The sequence below is a fragment of the Macaca thibetana genome, chromosome 1, assembly GCF_024542745.1.
Source record: "Macaca thibetana thibetana isolate TM-01 chromosome 1, ASM2454274v1, whole genome shotgun sequence".
NCBI lineage: Eukaryota > Metazoa > Chordata > Mammalia > Primates > Cercopithecidae > Macaca > Macaca thibetana.
In genome coordinates this window covers 106,168,941-106,193,726 of record NC_065578.1, presented here as the reverse complement: position 1 = coordinate 106,193,726, position 24,786 = coordinate 106,168,941, and the positions used below count along the sequence as shown (strand labels likewise).

General features: G+C 35.4%; 1 long non-coding RNA gene across 1 annotated transcript; it reads left to right on the top strand.

Annotated features, from left to right (window-relative positions):
- LOC126947825 (uncharacterized) lies at positions 1-24,072 on the top strand. Its single transcript, XR_007723211.1, has 3 exons — positions 1-92; positions 2,196-2,314; positions 23,852-24,072. It is a non-coding gene; the product is annotated as an uncharacterized LOC126947825 (long non-coding RNA).
- Positions 24,073-24,786: the final 714 nt, after the last annotated feature.

Here is a 24,786-nt window from a genome sequence, read left to right as displayed (position 1 = left end):
TGTTTGAATTTTCAGTGTAGGCCATGTTTTAAAATCTACTTTACCAGAGGAAATGCAAAGAAGAAAAGATGTGAATGTTGTTCTGAAATACTGTAAGTGAAATCAGTAATTGATTTATAATATAAATTAGCAAAACAAAAATTGACTTCAAAGGCAAAACTAAAATAAAAGCAGGGAGACAAGACATTTTCATCACTATTAAAGCAAATGAGCTTATATAAAGTAACACATACCCTAATGCCTGACTTGAGAATGCTTTTGGAAACGTTCTTAAAAATTTGATTAAGATAAATGCAGAATGAGAGAAAGTGTTCTATGTCTTGAATATATTTCAATTTTTAAATGATTTTTATTTATTTTTTAATGTTACCTTAATTTAAGCGTTTCTGTTTTCAAAAGTCTATGTGAGACTGTTTTAATATGTTTTAAATATATAATCTTATACATTTATATTTATTTGAAATATATAATCTTATAATGATGTATTGCATTACAGTAATAAGGAAAGCCATGCATTCATTATTATTGGCTTCTTAAAAGAGAAAAATCTATGAAAATCTTGGTATAACCATATCACAGAAGAATAATTTGCTGTTCACTATTATGGCCACTCATTATTTCTTAAAATAATGTAAATGATATATTATGAAAAATACAGAATAATTTATAATTTCAGGAATTTGTAAAAATTACCATGATTTATGATTTTTAGTTCTTGAATCCCAAAGATTAGTATCAATTAGACATTTGGAAACATTATTAGAAAGTATTCTGTTCTTTCTATAATGGATTTTCATCCACTGAATAGTCTCAATTTATACATTTTTACTGGTTTTAGTTTTGGTAACTTTTATTTGGCACTAGAACCTTTCGGCATCAATGATCTAAATATATACATACACGCATACCACACATAAGAGACTTTATACACATTTAAACATACATATATACAATTTCCATAGTATAAGCTCATATAGATTTATGTCAATATTGTGAAATTTCAAATTGAAAAATTAGTTAAATTCCAATAATGGTTTGATTTCTTTTGAATCCAATTCGTGGAATTTAAGCAAATCTTTTGGAATTTCATTCTGCTGAAAGTGAAACATCTACATTATTTTGAATACCTTTATTAATTCATTTACAAAGGTGAACATTGAAGATATATTTGTTTTCATAATGATAATATGACTATATATTTTGTGTAGTCAATGTATAGCAAAACATTGTTTCTTCATAAATTAATAAACTTATAAAGCAGATATATACAGGAAACTTGTTATAGTACATGTATAATTTATACTCCAAATAAGCTACAATATTTTGTAAGCTACAATGATCTAAATTTACAAGTATCCTATACATACTCAGAGAAATTCAACTATAAAATTTTTGTGAAAGAGATGGTATTGGACACATGTACACAAATTTATCATTATAGCAATATGTATTTTCTTTTCTTGCAGCCCATCAACAACTCAATTTTAGAAACGTTTGAGCTGACAAAGAATGATTTTGTAAATTGTGGTGTTTTACAATTATATGGATTTTTAAATAACCAAGTTCTTTAATACATAGTTTCATGTTGTTAAAATAATTGAAAGTATTTAATCATAGTGTATCACTGGAATTTTAACTTTTGAAGCTTTTGGAAGACTTGCAATTATTGAAGACAAAGCATACAAACAGGTAGACACTGAGATTGTCCTTGCAAAAGATAGAATGGAAAAAATTAAAGCATATGAATGTAAACGTTCTACATAACTTAATTTAAAAATCTTATAATTGCATTTTAGAAAGTCTTATTTGATGGGAAAAACCCTATACTGTAGTTTTTGGTTTTACTTGTATACATTTATTTTTAGTATCATAAAAAGAAATTGAAAGGATTATTGATTTTGGAGAAACATTCAAAAGAATAATAAAAATCAATTTATTGACAATTTTACTTGTAAATATATTTGTTCAACATTGATACTTTGAATGGTGGTAAAATATGGTACCTGTGAAAATATTTGGACTGAAATAATTTTGCATTAAATATAAGAAAGTAAAAATTTATATTATTCTACATATAGCAGAATTTGTTCTGAATATACTATTCATAAATAACATTCATTGCTTTTACTGGATATATTTGCTTAGAGATTCTTTGTAATTTACTTGTCGAATTTCTGATATTTTTGTCCCGCTAGATCACTGCCTCCTCTTTGACACTAGACGGCTCCTTAAGCCAAGTTTGCCTCAGTTTTAATAAAGGATCAGAGTGATATCCATCTGGAAAGACAGAGGTTCCAAAAGGACTCTCCTGGAGGTGGGTTCCTGCCCAGAATAACTGTAGAACATACATTTCATGAGTAGTGCTGCTGAACAGCCCCTCTTTTTTGGCATCTCCTTTGAATGAGTTATACAGCAGGATTTCCAGGAGTGGGGACTGTAGTTCTGTCTCCTCTTTTTTGTTTTTAGCTTTCCTCAGGACTATGTCTTCCTTCAGGCACTCACAATGCTTCCTGTGGATTGAGGCATGGACAGAACTTCTGACAAAGAACCTGACAGTGAAAAGCCAGTTGTACATCTCAATCTCACTTTTTCTTGTGTAGAAACTGAGTTAGGGGAAATTTTTCACATGTTTGGTGCCAGGAAGATTGTGGGGAGGGGCATCTAAGACATGAAAAGCCTATTCTCTTACCATTGGCTCAGAGTTTTTTTGTTTTGTTTTGTTTTTCTTTTTACTTCTGTGTGGTCCTGAGATCTGACTCTATCATATTTGAGTTCTGGGATATTGCTGGTGAAAATATTGGTGCTGTATACTTGTTTTTAGTTTTCTGTGGGGGAAAGTGAAGCCAGCTTGTGTCTAAGCCACTGTTTTGGACCTGGAAGTACTTCTCAAAAATGTTTTAAAAAATATGATAAGAACTTTACCTATTGGACATCTCCTATGGGCTAGGGAGCATAATTGATGAACAACATGCATGAATTATTTCTTATGAGATCCCACGAAGTAGCTTATGACTATTTTTACCCTTATTTTATAGACAAGGCAATTGAGGCTTATTGAAGTAAGATAATGTGCCCAAGATCAACAGCTAGTAATTGAAACAAAAAGAGGGATTTCTTGCTTCTGCCTGATTTTATGTTCACAGCTCACACTCATTCTTAATGCAGGTTTTAAAGGATTTTCATGAAAATGTTAGACATCCAGAAAAAAGGGCTATAATCACTACTTTGAAGCTAAAGAAACCAAGGTCAGCTATAATCTAAAAAAGCAAAGGATGGTCAGTATTACCAACGTGTTAAGAAAATGGGTTTTAAGTACACAACTTGAGTTAAAATTTCAGATGAACATCCTACCAGTTGAATAAACTTGAGGTCCATTCTTCTGGTCCATGAAATTCAGCATTTATTATTTAAAAAATGATAAAATGATGTCTATGTTAAAGAGGGGTCCAATAATAAAATAAGGTAGCACTTTAAAAGTTTAGGATAGTGCATTGAGCTTCATAAGTACTCAGTAAATGTTATCTATTATTTTCTTGTTAATAATAAAATAGAGCAGTTGTTTGAGAAGTGGCTCCATGTGAGTCTACATTTGATAATACTATAAAGAATCTACTTGCATTACTAATAAATAGATTTTTCTGCTTATATGTTTAAACTTGGAAAAGAACTATCGAAATAAAATGTGGATCACCTAATTATTGGATAGGTTTGTGGAAGTCATTAGCATTGTAATAGATTGGCCAAACCAGCTATGACTTTTTTAGCTTCCTCTCCTCAAATGTAGGGGGATTATTCCCATTGCCACATTATTTTAGTTTCAACTAGTGTGTGAAACCAGAAAAACCAAGATAGTATAGTTTGTTCCTAGATAGTATAGTTTCAAAGGTTTTCACTTTGCTGACAAAATTATTTAGCACTATACTTGGTGGGAGTGGTGAAGGTACATTTCATAATTTGATGTTATTAATAACAACAAAGTTAATATTTCTTGTCTTTCAAGGGAATAAATGGCAGATTAAATTTGTGTTTCTGGGCTAGGCACGGTGACTCAGTCCTGTAATTCTAACACTTTAGGAGGCCGAGGCGGGCGGATTGCTTGAGCTCAGGAATTAGAGACCAGCATGGGCAACATGGTGAAACCCCGTATCTACATAAAATAGAAAACTTAAATGGGTGCGGGGGTGTGCACCTATAGTCCCAGCTACTACTTAGGAGTCTGAGGTGGGAGGATTGCTTGAGCCTAGCAGGTTGAGGCTGCAGTGCAAGATCACATCACTGCACTGCAGCCTGGGCAACAGAGTCAGCCCCTGTCTCAAAAACAAAAAGAAAAAGAAAAAACAAACAAAACTGTTTCTGACCTGTTTCTCCAAGGACTTAAAATTTAATTTTGAAGCAGTCTAATAAACAAATAATATTTGAGATGAGATTCTAAAGATCTGCTCTCTTACTAGAAATGTGAATTTTAGCAAGTCTTATCTTTCTACGCCTCAGTTTCATTATCTGCTAACAAAAATAAGTTTGGAAGATGAAATGCAACAACAAAACGGAACATTCTGTAAACTGGATAACTCTGTAGTTAGGACATGTCTCAAAACTAGTGTAAATTCAGATATTAAATGAGACAAAAACATGAAATGTTTTGTATTTCTAATAGACATGGATAGTATATGTAGAACCATTACAAAGATTAAGTAGCTTAATCTGCTTATGTAGCCAGTCATGAACTTTTATTTATTTGGTTGAGGAACTCATGTCTGTTGAACACTTGCTGCAGAAAAGGCAGTGGATTATAATGGTGAATAAAACAAAAACTGGTTTATTAAATGAAGTTTATTGTCTACTATTAATAGAAGATTTGGACATAGCATACGTATGATCTTAGCTAAGCATTGTGATAATTTATATGAATTAAATTAACTGAATTCTATATGAAAGAATAACATCTGGAGAGTGATAGCTAACTTGGTTTGGAGAGTTGGAGAGTACAATGCTTGAATTGGACCCTAATAGATGAGTTGATTTTAGCCAAGTGAAGACTCTTACTTGATGTGTGGGAAGAAGTGAAGGAGTTGTCCAGATAAGAAATAACGTATTCAATACCTGAGGGAGGCAAGAGCTTGGTGTTTTCTAGGAAGTGAAATTGGTTCAATGAGGTTGCAATATAGAAACATGGGATGAGTTTGAAGATCTGGACAAAGTCCAGATTATGCAGAGTTTGAGGCCATGTTAAAGTGGTGATTCTATTCCAAAAGAAATGGAATGCCACTGAAAGAGTGGAGGGAAGAATAAGTGTCCCATATTGGACACATTGGTATGCAGGGACACAGAAGCATATAAGTGACTGAGTGAAGTAGTTAGTTGGATTTGAGCCTGTGACTCTGGGGATCCAGACTAGCAACAACAGTTTGGGAGTCATTGGCACAGACTGTCTTTAAAGTCATGGGAAAGGATGAGACTTTTAGGAAGAGAAACTAATGCAAGAAAAAAAAAAGTACTATGTCTGAAACCAAGGAACTCCAACATTGAAAACTTTAAAAGAGGAGTTGTTAGCAAAAGAGACCGAGAAAGAGTTGTCAAAGTAGGAGGAAGTGTGGTGTCAGCGTCAGTGAAGGCTGTGTTTTGAGAAATAGCGGCCAATTGAGTCAAATGCTTAAAAACTGTATGGAGGTCAGTAACAACTTTAGTAAGAGTGACTTGGGTGGAGTGTTGCAAGCAGATGACAGATGCTTGATGTTGAAAGGTAAACAGGGGCCGGGCGCGGTGGCTCACGCCTGTAATCCCAGCACTTTGGGAGGCCGAGACGGGCGGATCACAAGGTCAGGAGATCGAGACCATCCTGGCTAACACGGTGAAACCCCGTCTCTACTAAAAATACAAAAAATTAGCCGGGCGTGGTAGCGGGCGCCTGTAGTCCCAGTTACTCAGGAGGCTGAGGCAGGAGAATGGCGTGAACCCAGGAGGCGGAGCTTGCAGTGAGCCGAGATCACGCCACTGCGCTCCAGCCTGGGTGACAGAGCAAAGACTCCGTCTCAAAAAAAAAAAAAAAAAGAAAGGTAAACAGGAAGTGTAGAAGTGAAATCAGGGCAAGAAGAAAATTCTAAAATAAGTTTTGGATAAGAACGGACAGAGAAATCTAGAGCAGTAGTTATTGGAAGATTAGACACTTTTATTTTGTTGAAAATTAGAAATAAAACATACTTACATGTTAATATAAATAATCCAACTGAGAGGAGAGGTTTAAGATGAAGGAGAAAGAAAGAATAGTCAAATAAGTTATTCCTTTGGAAGGCAAGAGAGCCTGGAACTCAGAATATGAGACAAAGGGCTTTGTTAGGAGAAGAGATTAACAGTTGTAAATATGTGGTGATACAGATCTCCTCGGTTATACAAATCTCTTCGTTGGTGTTCACCTTTAAGGATACAGCCTAGAGGCACATAACTGGGTTTATATAGCTTAGAGTTTTGCCAGAGCGGTGCAAGACAGTGAGTGGAGGCCAACAGGGGTAGTTTGCGAGGGAGTGTTTATAATTAGCTGAGTGTAGGACTTTTGGTAATAGATTGATGTAGATTTTGTATTTGTAGCAGTAAGCTATTTGTGGTCTAACTAACTTTGAGTTGTGCCCTGTGACATATATTCAGTTTGAAGGCTATTATTGGTTTCTTTATTGCTGTTTCTAAAATATGTCTAGATTTGAACATTTTAGTAGCTAATATGTAGTGCCAATTTTCTCACTGGCATTATTCTCTTCAATAAAGTCAGTAATCTAAGTTGTAAGAATAAGTATTTTTATGGATCACTATAAAAGTTATTTTATTTTGAATTCTAAAATGCTGTCTTCTAAACATCACTTGATACCATTGACGTTTTCTTGGCCTGCCGGGTGAAAGATGCGCTAAATTTGCTTCAAGGAGGTCAAAAATATGAGTCTAAATAGGAATATGTTAGGTAAGTTTTTTAGATAAACCACACACACAGCCACACACACACACACACGCACACGCACATGCACACTGCTCCTGCAAATCTCCTTCGTTTCCATCTTTGAAAGCCCATCCAGCAAATACCCCTCTGTTATATTAGCCTTGCCTGTGAGCTTCATCTCTGCCACCATGACCTTTTTGTTTTTTGAGGTGATAGCATGCTGTGTACGTGTAAATGCGTCAGTGAGGATGCATTTACAACAGGGCAGGCCTCCTTATGTAACTAGCATTCCCAAATGCCCAAATGTCTATTTTTTAACAGGATGATTTTTTGTTTTCCCTTCCTGCCCATTATAATGAAATGTTTTTAAAAAGAGATTGTCTCTGGTTGCTTTAAGATTAATTCTTCTCCATGAATAAATAAATTCATAAGTAATAATCAAACATTTATAAAAATCAGCATGTTATCAGTAGAAACCTGCAAGCAATTTAGTCTTTAATTACACATATACATGTATTTCTATTTTAACTTTCCCCATTCTTTTCCCCAACTAATCTTGATGTAATACATTTTTGGAAAGTGTAAGACAACTATTCACAAATTCTGGGAGAGTTACTTAAAGTATTGAATAACTGATCCCTTGAATAACACTGTATGCCATCCTTCCAAAATTATCTCACTTCTGACAATAACCCTTGGAAAATAAGTGTATTATCATCATAACTATCCCATTATTACAAATGGTAAAATAAAATTACGAAGAGTTTAGGGGCTTATCTAATTAGCTTAAAGTGATAGAACCGGTAAGTAGCAAAAAGCAGAACTCAATCTCAGGACCTGATGTTATGATTTCTGTGTTCTTTCTGTTATCCACACTTCCTTTCCAAAGTGTGCTTCAGTAGCTGGGACAAGTCATGTGACTGGATTTAGGTGGAACTAGAGAGATAAAAGCTGGGGACTGTGGGATGTGCTTCCCTTTGGAAATACTTTTGGAGGAACTGGACCTTCATAGAGAATGCAAGCCCATGATTTCAGCCATGATTGCCACACTTCTTGGCAGAGCCTTGCTTGTTCTGTCACTTATTTTATGGGATTTTATGAGATTTTAATAACAATACTTTTAATAACATATCATGAAGAAAGCATGATATGATGAAAGCAAAAGGAATTATAATGTAGTAGGTTAGCCCTAAATTAACAACCCCAACTATAAATGTATATAAGATTGTTTTTTCACCAGAGGAAAAGTATTTGTGTTTGTCATATAAACATGTGTGATGTACATAGTTAGTAAAGCTGATAGTATTAAAATCTTAATAGGCTTCATGATTAGAATAAAATGATATTTTGATCCAAATCCCTAATTAGAACAGTACATTTACCAACTGTTCTCATGGGAAATGGAGCCAGAATTCATCATTTAAAATGATACCTAATTAATCTTTCTTTGTAACAGATGTCAGCCTTATTTTCAGATCTTTTGTAGACAATAACTCTCTGTGTGAATCTTTTAATTGTCTATCTGGGGTTATTTTTTTTAACACTATAATATATGGTTAAATAAAGAAGGTAGAGATAATCAGTTTTACTGTGATTTGAGTCTATTTAGCTACTATGGTGGGAGCATGAGATGTTTAACACCACAAATACATTCATGATTTTCTATCAGAATCAATTTAAAATGAAGCTCAGTAGTAGGTGTGTTAATCACACTATAGTGAGGAAACACTGGCCTGGGAATTAGGAGACCAGAATTCTCTGTCACATATGATTGCATTATCTCAAGCAATTCATCCCACCTCTTCAGACTGCAGATGCACTGTATCTGCATAACAAAGCCACTGGACTGTGATTCTTAGGATCCCTTCCAGGATGAAGATTCGTTCATTATCTCTTAAAAAATTCCATTTTTATAACTTACATTCCATTTTAATTTACTCTGTGCATATGTATATGTATATATGTATATACCCACATACATACATACAGCTCTATCTTTATTTAGTATTTAAACTTCATTCCACAGTGTCTTTTGATGAAGAATAGCAAGATAGTGACAGCTAATAAAGTTAGTTATGTTTTATTGACATATACTATCTGGTATAGGTAAAAAGAGGACCATTATTCAGTAACAGTTTTCAGCATATACCTGTGGAAGCATAATATTAAATTTTGAATGCTTTTGCATCAGTAAGTTAGGAAAAACAATTATGATGAAAATTTAAGATATATATTTAATTTCTATCAATTCTTCCTTGCTATAAAGTAATGCATATTTCAATTCTAGCAACTACTTACCAAAAATGACAAAAGTATAATATGAAGAAGAGAAAAAAATATGGAATAGAGTGTGTCAAAAATGGTGTTAGTACTTGCTATGATAATTAAAGGTAACAGACTGTTAGTAGGAACTTGTGTATCACTATTGTTGAAGATTTGAATGATATGATCCGTATTCGGATGAAGACTGAAATAATTTGACCTATAAGTCTGTTGGCTTTGAATGAGCTCTATACTGTTAAACAAAAACCTGTGAAGTTGATAACCTTTATAAAGCCAAAAACAGCTAATAGCAGATAGCAACCATTAACATCTAGTAAGAGCTCATTCTATATAGGCTATAATATTTTATATGTATAATTAACTTCACTTTAGTCCTTTAATTAATTTCATTTTGCATTTGTACATAGTTAGTAAAATTGATAGTTTGACTATCAGTTAGTAAAACTGATTACTGATAGTAAAACTGATTTTCCTAGTTGGACAATGGCCCCATCATTCATCTACATGAGAATACCAAGACTTGCAGATATTAAGTACTTAGTGAAGACCTCTCAACGAAAGTGGAGGAGAGTCAAGATTCCAACTTAGGCAGTTTGAATGCAGATTCTTATCAATACACAGTGACGGTAAAACTGACAAGCAAAGGTGTAATGCAGAAACAGAAGATCAAATACCATGTGTTCTTACTTATAAGTGGGAGCTAAACTTTGGGTAGGCATGAACATAAATATGGGAAAAATAGACACTGGGGACTACAAGAGAGGCACAGAGAGAGGGAGGCAAGGGCTGAAAAACTACCTATTGGGTACTATGCTCACTACCTGGGTGATGGGTTCAGTCATACCCCAAACCTCAGCATCACACAATATTCCTTTGTAACAAATCTGTACAAGTACTCTGATTCTAAAATAAAAGTTGAGGAAAAAACTTAAAAAAAACCAACTAGTCAACAGTAATGCATGCAGATCATCCCTAAATGTTTATCTTTAGCTTGACCTACCTGTATATCCACATGCCTTTTAGACTTATCCCCCAGAAAGTCTCAGACATCCCCCCAATCCACACTGCCAAACTGAACTCACCGTCCTGTACACTAAACCCGCTCCTTCTCCAAAGATTTTCCTAGTTGGACAATGGCTCCATCATTTCATCTATGGCTCAAGCTTGGGAATCAACACTGTCTTCTCTCTTCTCACTTGCTACATCCAATTATTCATTATATCCATTCAATCCTATTACTTAAATACTTTTAAAACCAATTGCTCTTCTCTATTGCCATGGCCTCCCTTCTGGTCCAGAAGACTATCATTTCTCATGTGGTCAACTGTAAAATTTCCCAATATTGGCTACTCTTCTTCCAGTTTTGCTCTTTTTCTATCCATTCTCTATACTTTAACAAGAATGATGTTTTAAAGTCACATATTTCATTACATAACAAAGCAGGCTTAAAACTTAATATATTTTCATTATTTTAGATAAAGTACTACCTCTTAATATGCTTACAAGTTCAGCTTTCTGCTTACCCAACTGCCCCCAAACCCTTATCATCTTATGCCACGATCTCCTCCCATCTCATGTCACAACCATGCTGTTTTTCTTCTGGTGCTTTGCTTTTCCCTTTGCTGCTTCAGGATCTTTACACACTCATTTAAAAGTTACTTATCAATCACTTCCTAAATGATAGTGACTGTTCTGAGCACTAGGGAACAGTGGTGAGCAAGACTGACAAAGTCCCTGCTCTCATGCAACTTTTATGTTAATGATTTTTGACGGACGGACAGACAGTCAACCAAGAAAATGATGTATTTCCAAAGGGCGGTGAGCTCTATGAAGAGAACAGGGCAAGGGGACAGAGTGAGTGGATGTCTGGGATGGAGTCTAGGGTACACCTGAGTTTCTAGATGCCTGGAATATTCTTACAGTTTTCTCTTGCCATCCCACCCTGCTTTCCAGACCATGACTGGCTAACTCCTACTTATATTGCAGTTCTGAGCTTAATCATCACTTGATTGAAAGGCTTTTCTTGACTTCTCCTCTATCCAGACTAGAATGGGTCTATTATATATGCCTCAAGTTCTCTGGTTGCTCTTTCGTAATATTCATCACGCTTTAAATTAATTATTTAAAATCTGTTTCCTATACTCTAAACTCCATGAAAAAGAACCATTTATTTCCGGGTATACTTCAGTACAAAAGACAGACCAATAAACCTCTACTAAATGAGCTTATATTCTTATTAATGTTTGGAAAATCATATAAATAAATAAGGTAATATCAATTAGTTAAAAGATATCAATATTTGACTGATTATAAGTTTAGCAAATACAAAGTGTAGTTGTTTTTTTTTTTTTTTTTTAAAAAAAAAAAAGAAAAACAGTCTGTAAGTGATGAAACTCCCCGTCTGAAGAGTTAGGGATAGCTTCCCTAAGGAAGTGACAATTAGGCTGAGGCCTAGATGAGAAGAGTTAGCTAGGTGAAGATCTGTCTTGGCTACATGAGAAAATATCTCAGCACACCATGGTGGGGAGCCATAGGGATCAAGGAAAGGGTGATACTTAAACTGGGAGTCAAAGGAATTTCCCTGAGGAGGTAAAATTTGAGTTGAGACCTCAATGGCAAGAATATATCAGCCATGTGACTATCAGAACAGTGGACTTTCAGAAGGAGAGAGGATACAAAAGCCCTGTGACAGGAATGAGCCTGGCGTAGCCTAGGAAAACTAAAAGGGCTATCCCGTGTGAGTGTGGTAATGAAAGTGGATAGGGGTGAGAGATAAGGTGTGGTCTGAAGGCAGACAGAGGTCAGATCATAGTGGGCCCTGCTGGCCATTGCAAGGAACTTAGACTTTATTCTGAGTGCACTGAAAACCCTGGATGATGTAAGGTAGGACAGTGGTGTGGCATAATTTATATTTTAAGAATATTACTTTGGCTGTGGTAAAGAGAAAGGATTTTAGGAGGCAGGAGGGTCAACAGTAAGAACAGTTAAAAGCTCACAAGTAACATAAGCGATCACATCTGTAATATGAATGAAGGGTCAGAAAGAAAGGAATTTGTGCATTCTGTCATAGAGATTATTTTTGGGGGAAGAAAGAAGCAAAGTACAGTGAAAATATTTAGGATTCCGGCCGACTTGGTTTTAAACTGAAGCCTAGCTATGGGACTTCGAACGGGTAATTTGTAAAATGAGAACAAGGATCCATACCTCACAGGGTTATTAAGAACAACATTAAGGAAATGTTTTTGATCCTATCACCGTACTGGTACATGAAGCGGACTAAAAAACATGTTTCTTTTCTTCCCCTTTTAAAGACAAATATTCCCTGTGAGGAATATTGTCTTATGGGACCAGTGACTATTAATTTAACAGCAATGACCAGCATTTCATGAGGGCCCACCATTTTCCAGGCACTGTGCTGGGTGCTGAGGCCACAGCAGGAAACAAGACAGACTAATTTCCTTTTCACAGGTATCTAACAGTACAGCAGGAAAGACAGACATTAAACACATGGTTACACAAATAGTTATACGATCGTAGTTGCGATAAATCTTGAAAAGAACAAAGTTCTTTAAAGTGTGTAATAGTAAGACCATCTAATCTTAAATTTTAGAGAAGGCTCCTGGAATTGCATTTGGTTATATGTCTGAAGGGTGAATGTTAAGTAGGTGATGATTTGCTTAATCTGGGCTTTTCAAAAGTGACAGCTTGCACAATTAGTTTTGATAAAGACTGGAAAGAGAAACCAAGAGATGAATCTGACGTGAGGTAAGAAATCCTGTACCAGGGCCCCAGAACAATGAGATGTGGGAGTATGTGATCTATGATGAGGAAAAGGAGGTTTGTAAGTTCAGAGTTCAGCTTGGAAAGTGGACAATGCATTTATCATAGAAAGCAGAGGGAAGATCATGCTCATAAGTTTATACTCACTCTTTCCAGCATTCAAGACATTGGGAGCATAAATGAGAAGGAGAAATTAGACTCAGGGAAGGTAAGTTAGTATATGGTTTGGGAACCTGGACAGTCTTGTGAGTCAATGTGAACTGAGCAGTTTCAGGTATTACAATTACAATTACAATTGTAATTACAATAACAAATAAATAAATTGTAGTTTCTCTTTCCTGGTATTCACAAAGGTAAAAGATCAATTCACAGCTCATCTGCAACTGCCTTAATCATGTTGTGAACATCAAAATATAAATCATGATCCCAAATCTAAAGTGATTCATGAATGAAAGATCTAAAATTATATAAAATATTTTTTATCTATTTGTGCACAATTATCCCCAAAATAATTTACCTGAAAAATCATTATATATGTTTCCAGATGCTAAAAATACTCAGAATGTAGAAGACCACACCTATATCTCAATTCTGCTTTTTTCATATTATAAGTTTGAAATGAAAGTAGCAATTGCTGAAAATGCAGTCTTCGATCAAATAACTTTTGGTTTTGGAAAAATAATATTAAAGGAAAAGTGTGAAGTTCATATTCCCATTTGGTAAATCCATGGTGAGAACATTAAAACACACACACACACACAAACACACATACACACACACAAAACAATAACAAACAAACAACACTCCAAGTCTGTTCTCAGTAAAATTATTTTTGCTATTCAAAAACTCTTCACTGGAAAGAACTTTTCACTAGCTTTTAAAACTACATTCATTTTCTGTTCCTGCCTATTGCATTTAGAGATGGCCGAGTTGACAATGTTCTTTCCTATATGTGCTGATGTGGCTGAAAATCCCAGCGGCCAATCAGCAGTTTTTGCACACCATGGTTTCCAGTCCACTCTGTCCTTTGAGCAAGGATTCTAAGTGCTGCTTGCCAACCCTGCTCTGTTGGTGGTCTTGGCCTCAAAGTCAGAGTGTTGTCAAACTGAATTGTTTCATCTCTGATCATGAAGCTTCTACTTGTCCTACAGGATGCTGTGTCTTCTCTGTGCCCTACAAGGTTATAGCCCTTAAAATTGGGTCATTGGAAATATTTTTCTTGCCTGCTGCCACAAGCTAAATCTCCATCAGTTTCCTCTAGTTATTCTTCTGTTCACCTGGAATATTCAATTCTTTAGCTGGGAGAAAAAGTTAACTTTTAAAATAATGTGCCTCAGAATGGAGCTCTGCCATTTGGGTATGTTCAGCTTCAACAGAAAGAGTGAACACACAAGAGCTTTTCTTCATTGCCCTCACACTTACTGGGAATGTATAAATTATTGCAAACCTATGGCTTAATTGACTCAGTATAGGGGCTCACGTTTTCCCATGTGCTTTCTGAGGACAGTCTATAGCCTTCTGCCTGTGGACTTGGTGCATACATTATGTCTACTCACATGAATGCAAGAAAGAGCATTCTTCAAAGGCAGTGTTGAATTTTACTATGATCTTGTACTTTCTTTTACTTACCCTCAATCCCTGTGATTTAGACTCTTTCAACCTCTTAGAGAGAGCATCAGCTTCAAATGAAGTTTTTTTCCTTTCTTAAGTTCAATATGTGAATGTAACATGCCTAGAAAACTGTCCAAGTCACAATAGATGATTTCATGTCTTCTGATTCACTGATCTTTTAAAAATTATTAAAATATTAATATATTTTCTCTTTTTCTCTTAGTGATCTCCATAACATATCCTTAACCTTCCAAATTATTTTAAATCAGTGGAATTAAAATAGCATGGTTAATATGGAAAGATCTAGAGTTCATCAGAGAATACATTTAGGACTGGATATTTTTGTTTACAGTTTTTATAAAGATAGAGAAAAACAGGCTTGAAGATTTCATCATTTTTATTGTTAAGAATAATAGTTGTTTGCTGTTTCATGGGAGGAATTTTTGAACCCGTAAATGGGTCTTCATAGATTTTAAGGTCTTGAAGTGACAGCTTATGTATGGCAAATGCAATCTAATGATGTGTGACTTTTAAGAGTTTTGTCTAAAGAAATATGAATAGGTTTGTAACTGCTGTATCTGAAAAATTCATTTATTCTTTTGATTCTATTGCTTCAAGACAAATTCTTCCTTCCCAAACGGAGAAAGTGTATTTTATCATCTGTAATGGCCAAACCAATTCTTTTCATCAACGCTCTTTAAGGCACAAACCATGTTACTCTCCTACCACAGATTCTTCTACAGGCATTTTATAGAGAATAGAGTTTCCTTGTGCTTCCAATTAGGAAATCTGGGTTACAGATTTTAAAAAGAATTATTGGGAAACCCTAGGAAGGAATTAGTCTTAACCTATCAATAATGTTTAGTAAGAAGTAAGGGGAAGAAAGGAAACGTCACTGTCTGCATGGAGAAAAGGGATGAGATCTGATCCTCTTCTGCTTTCTTCCAACCCTAATTCTCCAAAGCCCTAATACCTGCTAGTATCATATATTTCTATTCAAGAGTGGGAAGATATATAAAATAAATGTTTTTAAACTCTAATCATAGATTATTGAAATTCAGTAAATTCATAGAAAATTTGTATGTATAAAGCAGATTTATTTTCATTATGTGAGCATGAAAACTAAGGAAAACAAAGTTTCTATAACCTTAAAGAGCTGAAATCATTTTTCTTCTCTGAAAATTGTGTTCTCAAGTTTCATTGCCTTGTGCCAGTTTTGAGCCTAGAGTGAATTTTATGGTTGAGTCATAAACCTCTGAAAATCATACCACTAGTTTATAGTGGAAAGCTGACACCACTTTAATTACAGTGTGGCAAGCAAGGGCTGGGGTGAGAAGCATGACATTAACTCCTTCACTCACTCAATGCTTCAGATGCAAGTGGGCTTGGTGATTCAATCCTGAAAGCATGTAACTCCAAGTCATCAAGTTTGTACATAGATCTGTTTTATTTATGTTTCTTTGCCCCTTCCAAAAAATACTATCATTAGAGTTATAATGAATAGCTTCATTTGTCAGTTTGGATCAAAGCAACCTGACACCGAACAAACCAACCTCCCTGGGCTGTTGTAGCAACATACCTCAGACTTAGATTCGCAAGCTGCATTTGATAACTGTGATCACTGGGATCTTTCTTTGGCTAAAAGAGAAAAAATAAGGCGTTTGATCTTCCAATTTGAAACTGAAAAATTGATTCAAAACTCATGCCACACAAGAGGAAATTCCAAGGCTTTTGGGTACACTGCTTCTTTGGCAACATTGCCCATATTTTGATGAACAAGCAAATGATCAAGCAATTGTTTAAGAGGATCAATGAAGCATAAGTGGCCTAAAATAACTGACTCATGAAAGCAACAAAGCTTTCCACGGGCATCTTAGGGATCTCAAATATGGAGGCTGCTTTTGTATTCACTGGTAGGGCATATTTAGAATATAAACTGCTGAGAGATTACAGCCATCTATTATATATAGTACTTAGTATATTGTGAACTCTTAAAAACACAAACCAATTATAATGAGATGTTAAAAATAAGGAGAAAAGGAAGATAGGCATTTTCTTTGTAGTAAGATACCAAAGAAATTTTATCCTAAAATGGCTGAGGAAACAGCCCTAATGAAATAAGCTAAACTGGGACAGATCCATCAAGTCAATAACTACATTAGCAATTACATCCTTTTAGTGAAAAAGCAATCTGGGCCATGTCTCCACAGCTATTGAGGGGATGTCTCCTCAGCTGTGCTGGGAGAGTCCAATAACTTTGGCTGCCTCAGCTCTCTAGAGCTTTCAGTTAAAGCAGTTGATGGATTAAGTTGGCAGCTAACAAGGGCCAGCCACTAGGGTGTATTGGGACTGTGTCTGAAAGCTCATGGAAAATTCCGAGAGATTCTATATCCAAACAAAGTATAGAAATGGATTTGATGGCCATTTCCATGCTGAGAAGTTTCCTTAAAACATTAATAAACTGGTCATCCTGTTTTCTGTGAAAGACTGACAATGACAATGTAAACAATGATATTCTGCTAGGGCTAGAGATGTGGATAAAACATGTTGTCAAGGTGTTCCTCACAGAATCATAATCTGCTAATTCTGCAAGGGGTTTTAGAGAAAAATCTTGTCCAGTGTCTTGCCCAAGTCCACTTACTGAATTAGTGGAGAAACTAAGTGTAGACCTCAAGATTTGTGAACACCCATTAGTATTACAGAGTAATATTCCTTTATTCTGCCAATTCATTCTGTTTGGGCAGTAGCCACCAACTGAATAAATTCTATTCATGCCCAATTGCTTATTCATTGTGGATAGTTGCTTCCTTCCTTTATTCTCTTTTTGTCTCTCTTTCTTTTCTCCTAAGACTGTGATTTTCAAGGTCTTTAGCAGATTAACTTTCTAACAGGTACAACATCGTGGAAGATACACAAAAACAATATCATGAAAAATCTTTTTGTGGAAACTCCCTTAGAGATACATTATTATTATTTTTAGAATGAAATTTTCTCCCTGTCTTGTGACAAAGAAAAGAGTTGTCTTCCTTTTTCTCATTTTTCAACATGCCATAATAATCAACTTATGTTTATTAATGCCTCACTATGTATATAATACAGGGAAGTGGGTTGGATGGCTACACTGTATAGCAGTATGAGAATAGAATTTAAAGTCAGACTGAGCTTTGAATGCTGCCTCTGACCCTTTGTAGGCATGCAGCGTAGGGTAGATTACTAAGCATCTCAAATTTTAAGTCTTTTTTATAAGGTGTTACTAATTTCTACCACAGGACTGTTGGAAGAGTTGCATAATATAACATGCGTAAAGTGTTTAGAACTGTACCTGAATTCAAGTGTCTCTGATCCCAAATCACTTTCTAATTCCAAACCAGGAATTTTTAAAGTGTGGTATCTGGATCAGTAGCACCACCATCACCTGGAAACTTAGAAATGCAAAGTTTGTGTCCTCACTGAAACTTTCTGAATGAGAAGTTCAGGGGGAGGAGTCTGGTGAAATGTGTTTTAACAAACTCTAAACATGACTCTGGTGCACACTCAGGTTTCAGAACCACTGCTTTAAGGCAACTGATATAGGGACCATGGATTTTTTTTTTTTTTTTTTTTTCATAGCTGTCCTTGATGTTCACTTCTTTTCTAATCCATAGTCTTGCAATTCTTAGACAATGGACGTAATACAATAAGTATACTGGTCATTATCTAACTAGTTTTATTTTTCCACTTACTATTTTATGCTCTATACCTAGCCCATTTTTAAAAAGTGTGTTTTACAATGAACCAGAATTAACTTCCATTTTGTTCTCAGACTGTCTATTTTGTGGATTTATAATTTTCAAAATCCAATAAGATACAATGAGTTTAAAGTCAATATAGACCATCAGAGTTGAAAAACCATTGTTTAGTTGTTTGGCCAGCTAATGCTGTGAAAACTAAATTAATCGACCTTGACTAAAAGTGGTTCAAGCTGATCCCTGTACATTTAACCCTGCTCAGAATTGTTATTACATCATTTAAACGGTTGACTTCTCAACCATTTAAATGGACAGGTCTTTTCTTCTTCTGATAATATTCAAGCATGTTGCTTGAATAGCCCCAGTCTGAAGTTCTTCTGGACAATTTTCCTTTAAACCTGACAGCTTTTTTTTGGTATGGAACTTTTAGAAACACCCTAGCATCACTTATGTTCTTTCCACTTATTAAAAAAATAAGCTCCTGGGTTCCACAAGATGATATAGGTGGAAGTGTTTTGAGAAAGTTAGAACCATCATATGAATATAAAGTACTGGTATTTCTCATTTGGGTAAGTTAACACAGGTGAAGTAGGTTTTGAAGAGCAAAGTGGTTCAACTTTTGCTCTAGGTCTTCCTTCCTTGCTTCCTTTCTCCTCTGAAGTATTTTGAGACTTTCTCTTTTGGATCCCTGAATCTCTAAAGTTGCTATTTTTTTTTAAACCAGGACAGGAATAAACAAAGCAATAGCCTTTCAGAGCTAGCATTTTTGGGAAAACAACCTCTGATATCTATCTGCTTTTGGAAATAGACAAGTCAACTTATTCAACTTTAGGGTACTGTGGCAGCTGGACTATGGGGATCTTGAATAGAGGGTCAAAGACAGTGGCATTACCTTTGGCCTAGCTACTTTCAGACAGCTGATTTCAGAGACCAGGGGAGTGGGGTCACAGAGTTCTTGGGATTTAGGTTGGTTCTGTAGGGTCGTCTGCTTGATGTTATACCTTGAGTAGCTATGTAAGTTTACTTCTACTGAAATACATAGATCCACTTGCAAATGGAGGCATCGTGTAGGAAAAATATACTTAAAACTTATATAAATTAATTTTATATTTCTGTCTCCTACAATTTTCTAGTACTTCTCATTGAGGGTTTCTTCCACAATCAAAAGATGTAAATAGCTACTATATAAATAACACACTCTAATATTCAAAGACCTCTCTTAACAAGTTGTGGCAACTGGGTGAAATTGCTAGTGACAAATAAAACTTATTTTTAAAAATATGGCAGGGAAAAGAGTAAGCAAGCTGAAAAACCTCAGTTAACAAAGTTAATACCATGTTGGCTAATGCACAAACAGATTCAATTTTCTTTAATTAGTTCAGAGTTAGGTGACAACATATTTAATCAGTGAGCTAACAAGTGCAGCTGCTGATTGCTCTCATCGCCCTGTGTGTGTGTTGACTTTAAAAGTAAATAAAATTACCTACACTGCAATAATAAAGTGGTATTCTAATTTTATTAGAGTAGCGACCTTTCAGAGTACCATATAGCAGCGAAAATTGATTATTTCCTAAATACATTTTCCCCCCGCTTTAACATGTCACCATTGTTTAACCCTTTGGAGAAGTAATAGCGAAATAGAAGTTTGTCTGTCAAGGGGACAGACCACATCTTCCACGTATTCTGTGTCTCTTCTGCAAGATACGGAGATAGTTCTGAGTGCACTGCTTGAATTCACATTAGCAGCTATATTCCTACGTGGTAAAACATGGCCCTTGGCAGACAGAGGGATCTATTCAAAATTCAGTGTTGTTCCAATTAGTTAAACACACCTAGAAGCCAGCAGTGTGTCTGCTTGTTTTTTTAAAAATGTCTTTGTCAGTGAGATAAAGAATAGGTGACATTTTTCTCACCCTTTTCATGACCTATATGGGGATATTAATTAATTTATTTTATATTAATTAGCTTGGATTTTGTTGTGATTTTTCTAGGTTGACAAAGGAGAATTCTCAAAAGCAATGCTACTCAGGAAACATTTCCTCCTATGTACTTAGTCTTTCGGGTTCCATGGTGTTTAGAAATATCTGTTTCTCAAATAATTGTACTATTTGAACAGATAAGATGTGATAAAAATTGTTAATAGTAACCTGTTTCATTTGCTATTATTATATACAAAACGTGTAGGGCTTTGTTTTCATTCGGTTTTCTTGCCTTTAGCTGTCACCAAAAATACTGAGACAAAGATCTTATTGGAAAGCCTTTTGGTACTCACTTGTAAAAACTCCTGATCCAGCATGTCAGGAGGAATTTTAATTAAAAAGAAGTAAAATCCATACAAAATTAAGCTTTAAAGTAGTTACCATAATCTATAGTCCCACAGCATCCCTGAAGGAATTACATGTCACTATCCAGGACACTTTTGTTCAACTCAGCAGGAGCGGCGACTTTGTATATCACCCTCTTAATCATTTACCTTGTTTGATGTGTGCATACCAGGTAACGTAGTTGCATTGCCTCATTTAATTATCACAACAATTTTGGGAGGTAGACATTATTACAATACCCATTTTTCAGATGAAGAAACAGAGACACAGACAAGTGGATATTGCAGTTGGATTTGAACCCAGTCTTGCATTGTGAACTAATGGCCCTCAAGATGATTTAATTATATTGTTATACTCATTGCCCTGTTGGCTTTAGAGCTATTCCAACTAGTTCTGGGTATTCTAAATGCTACAGAAAAGACTCAAGAGTTCTCTTCTTTATTTGGTCAGTGGGGCTCATAGTTTTCCATGTAAGACAGATTTTGCACAAAACCCTCTGTTTTACAGACTGACTTTCTCTCAGGATCAGAGATTGATTCAAGGGAGAAATAATTGTTTTTCTTCCCAGAATGGCATACCTGCTCTCCTTTGAGCTCATTTTGAAAGACAGGTAACCATAGGCCTTGGAGCTAGGCAGGCATGGGTTCAATCTTTCACTCTGTATCTTACTGTCCATGTGACTTTTGGACAAGTTACTTAATTGCTGAACCCAAGATTTCATCTTTTAAATGGATATACAAATGTCTACTACATAGTCTTATCATGATACTTAAATAATATCATAGGGTATTTTATATAACTTAAGATACCTATGAAAACAAAAACCCTTGAACAACAACCAAAAAAACCCAACCCACAACTAAATAGAATCAACGCAATGTTATATAGTATAAACTTGCTCCTCTTGCATTAGTAATATTTGTATTAGTAATATTTGGAAGACTGGGAACGTGTTTAAATGAAGAGAAGCTAATAATGTTTGTACTACTTGTAATGCAGATATATGCAGGAGTATCCTGACTTTTGAAATGCCTCTGTTTCTGTGGTGTGATTTGGATGGTTTATGTTTCCCTTAGCGTCTCGTGGCTTGGGATCTCTGCCTCCATTGAATTCATTTAATTGAGGATGATCTCATCATCACAAATATGTTGTGGCTGTTTTCCAATAGCTTTCCCCAACTGGATAACGCTCTAAGTCCTTCAGGTCCCAAGATATCAGTGATCCAAAGCTCTGTGGTTAAGCAGTCATTTACTGAAATGTGTGGGGGAATAGATTAGATCACAGTCCATACGCAAAAAATTTAAAATTAAGATTTTACCACATTTTCAAAAGTCCCTGGGCTGTTATCAATGGCTCATTCATATAAAACATCAGTTTTCACACCTTGCTGAGTTTCTCTATCCTCTCTTTCTCTCTGGAAACCCATTCTACTTTCCGATATTCCTGGAAATGCCCAAGTTTGTACTTAATTATGCAATAAATTTAATTCTCCTCTTTCTTTTCTGCCTTTGAGTTCTGCCCCTACACATCAACACCCAAATGACCCACCAATGTGTCTTGCTAAATAGAATTTATGCCATTCTCTAAGGAGGCAGAAACTGCTACAGTCAGTTGTAATTTTAAATCACCACCCCTTCCTCATCCCACTATATGTTCATTCATAAAGTTTTTATTAAGCACCAATTTATGAATAACCCATACCCATTGTAATGGTAAAGAAATTAATAAACAAAAAGTAAGCAAAAATAATCAAGACGATCTCTGCCCCTAAATTGGTTATTTTGGTCACCTTTATTGTTCTTGTCTGTTTGTAACTGTTTATGGGAAACATCAATAGCATGAAAACTGAGATAAAACATACCCTCTCTCCATAATGTACAATTATCAAAATGTTGCTTCTGAGTCACTGCCTTCACTATCGGAGAGTCAAAGTACTATATTAACATTGCAACTCTCGATAGTAATAAGGTTAAAAAAATATTAAAGACATCAGAGCATAACCTGAGAAAAGCCCAGATTCTATCAACTCAACATAACATGGCCAAAGACGTGAGAAGCAGACTCTGGGTTAGAGTTTAAATTCTTTCCTTTTTTTAATTCCTGGATGCACAATTCTTCTTCCATTGCCACTAATGACTCAATATCTCAGTGTTTCTTTGTCCCTCCTGCAATATTTATTTAGGGAACATTAAGAGAAAGGCAGCAGGTGATTACTTATTGCAGGATTTTTTAAAAAGAAACTGGAAGAGTCAACAATGCTGATAATGCAAGTGGGAAAGGAGCACAAAAACTTTATCAGGTAGCACATTGATATATTAATCTGAGGCTTTAAGATTTTAAATTTTGTAATAACCCAAATTTAGCATTCTTATATGGTATACATGAAATCTCAAAATCCTGCTTTTAATGACAGCAATGATTGAAGTGAACAAGGCACCTAAAATAGGCTGTTAAAATGCAACAACTGTGATGCTAAAAGATTTAATTTAGAATACTAACCATATGTACCAGGTGCATACCTACCTAAAACATCCTATGCAAAATAATATAGGATTTTCAGAACCATGGCCAAAATGGACATTAAGCATTAGGATATTTTGTTTGCCTCCTGATAATTCTTGTAAAAAGCATGAATAGTTTTAGGTGGACATCAATTTTGGTTTTCAGCCCCTGTAGACTAGGCTATTTTATCATCTGCGGGAAATCAGAGAAAAGTAATTGTATTGTAAAAATGATTTTGGCTAGCTTCAAAGTTTTTAATTGCTTTATTTTTGCCTCTTGGAACACCTGATACTTAATAGGCAGAAAAAGGACACAGAAAATAAACATTTTTATAAATAAACAAAAAGACCAAAGGGTATTGCTGACGGTAGTTAAAGTCTCCCACAAAAATAGATTTATAAAAAAAAAAGCCTCTTTTTAATAAACTGGCTAGATAGGATATGCAATCTAAAGGTTCTCTCCAGGATTGTGAAATACTGTCACTTCAGTGGTGAAGGGAGGCTAATTGTAGTCACTAATGACATTTTTGTGCAATGCAGACATTCACTTCTACTTGCTCAGAGTTCAGACACGAACAGAACTAGCCAAAAAAAAAAAAAAAAAAAAAAAAAAAAGGCATGGAAACATTTCTCCAAAGCAACTCTACAGCACAGAATGGAGCTTTTCCTGCTTTACAAGCAAGTTCCATTTTTTATCCTCAGGAGAGCCATGATTGCATCCCGGTTTTAATGCCTCAAAAGGAGCTGAAACCTTTCTTCAGATTAAAGTCAGTGTCTGAGTGACATCAGGAAAGAATCCATCAGTTATCACCCAGGGAACAGACTTGCCACCAAGGGAACAGTTTTGGAGGAGCAAAGGCCCTGAAGGTACATTTATACAACAGAGAAGTTGGCTATTACTAGGACTTTTAATGGATAAAGTTGCAGGTTGAGATACTCCTGTGGTAGGAGAGTTGGTTGTCCTTCAAAAAAGTAATTAAACAATATCCTTCACAATTTAAGTTAAAGCCTAACTAGGGTGTCTTTAATTTCCCTTGGAAGCGTCACCGTATTCTTTCCCATGATGTGAATTCTGGCACATATATACCACTGTTTCTGTTACCTACAATCCTTAGCCAGCATGTAAGCTAAGCAGGGAAACCAGTGTTGAGGACAGCGAAGGAGAAATCTTTCGTGTTCATGTCGAAAAACCAACCAACCAACCAACCTACCAACCAACCAACAAACTCAGCTAGCTAAAAGAAGCAGGCTGCAATTCATCTCCACCTGTGGCTTAGTGTCTCTGGAAACTGGGAACACATTTCCCCTCTTCAGTATGGTGTAGTAAGAGGGGCTGTCAATGGAAATGACAAATACAGAGGAAAACAATGTCTTTGGATTAGTATGAAATGGTAACCATGAATAGCCACAATGTTGGTGACTTAACAAAACACATGCTTCCCACTCCCTTCTCTCACTCTATGCAGTTCAATCAAACTCCACTTGCCAGGGAGCAGGATAGGGAATTGTTTAAGAATATGGGCCAGGAAGCCTGAAAAGCTTTGCTTTGAATTGCAGTTTTACTAATCTGCCACTTGAAGCAGCTCAGTTTCCTAAATAATAAAATGGGGATGATAACTGTACTACACTGTAGAGAT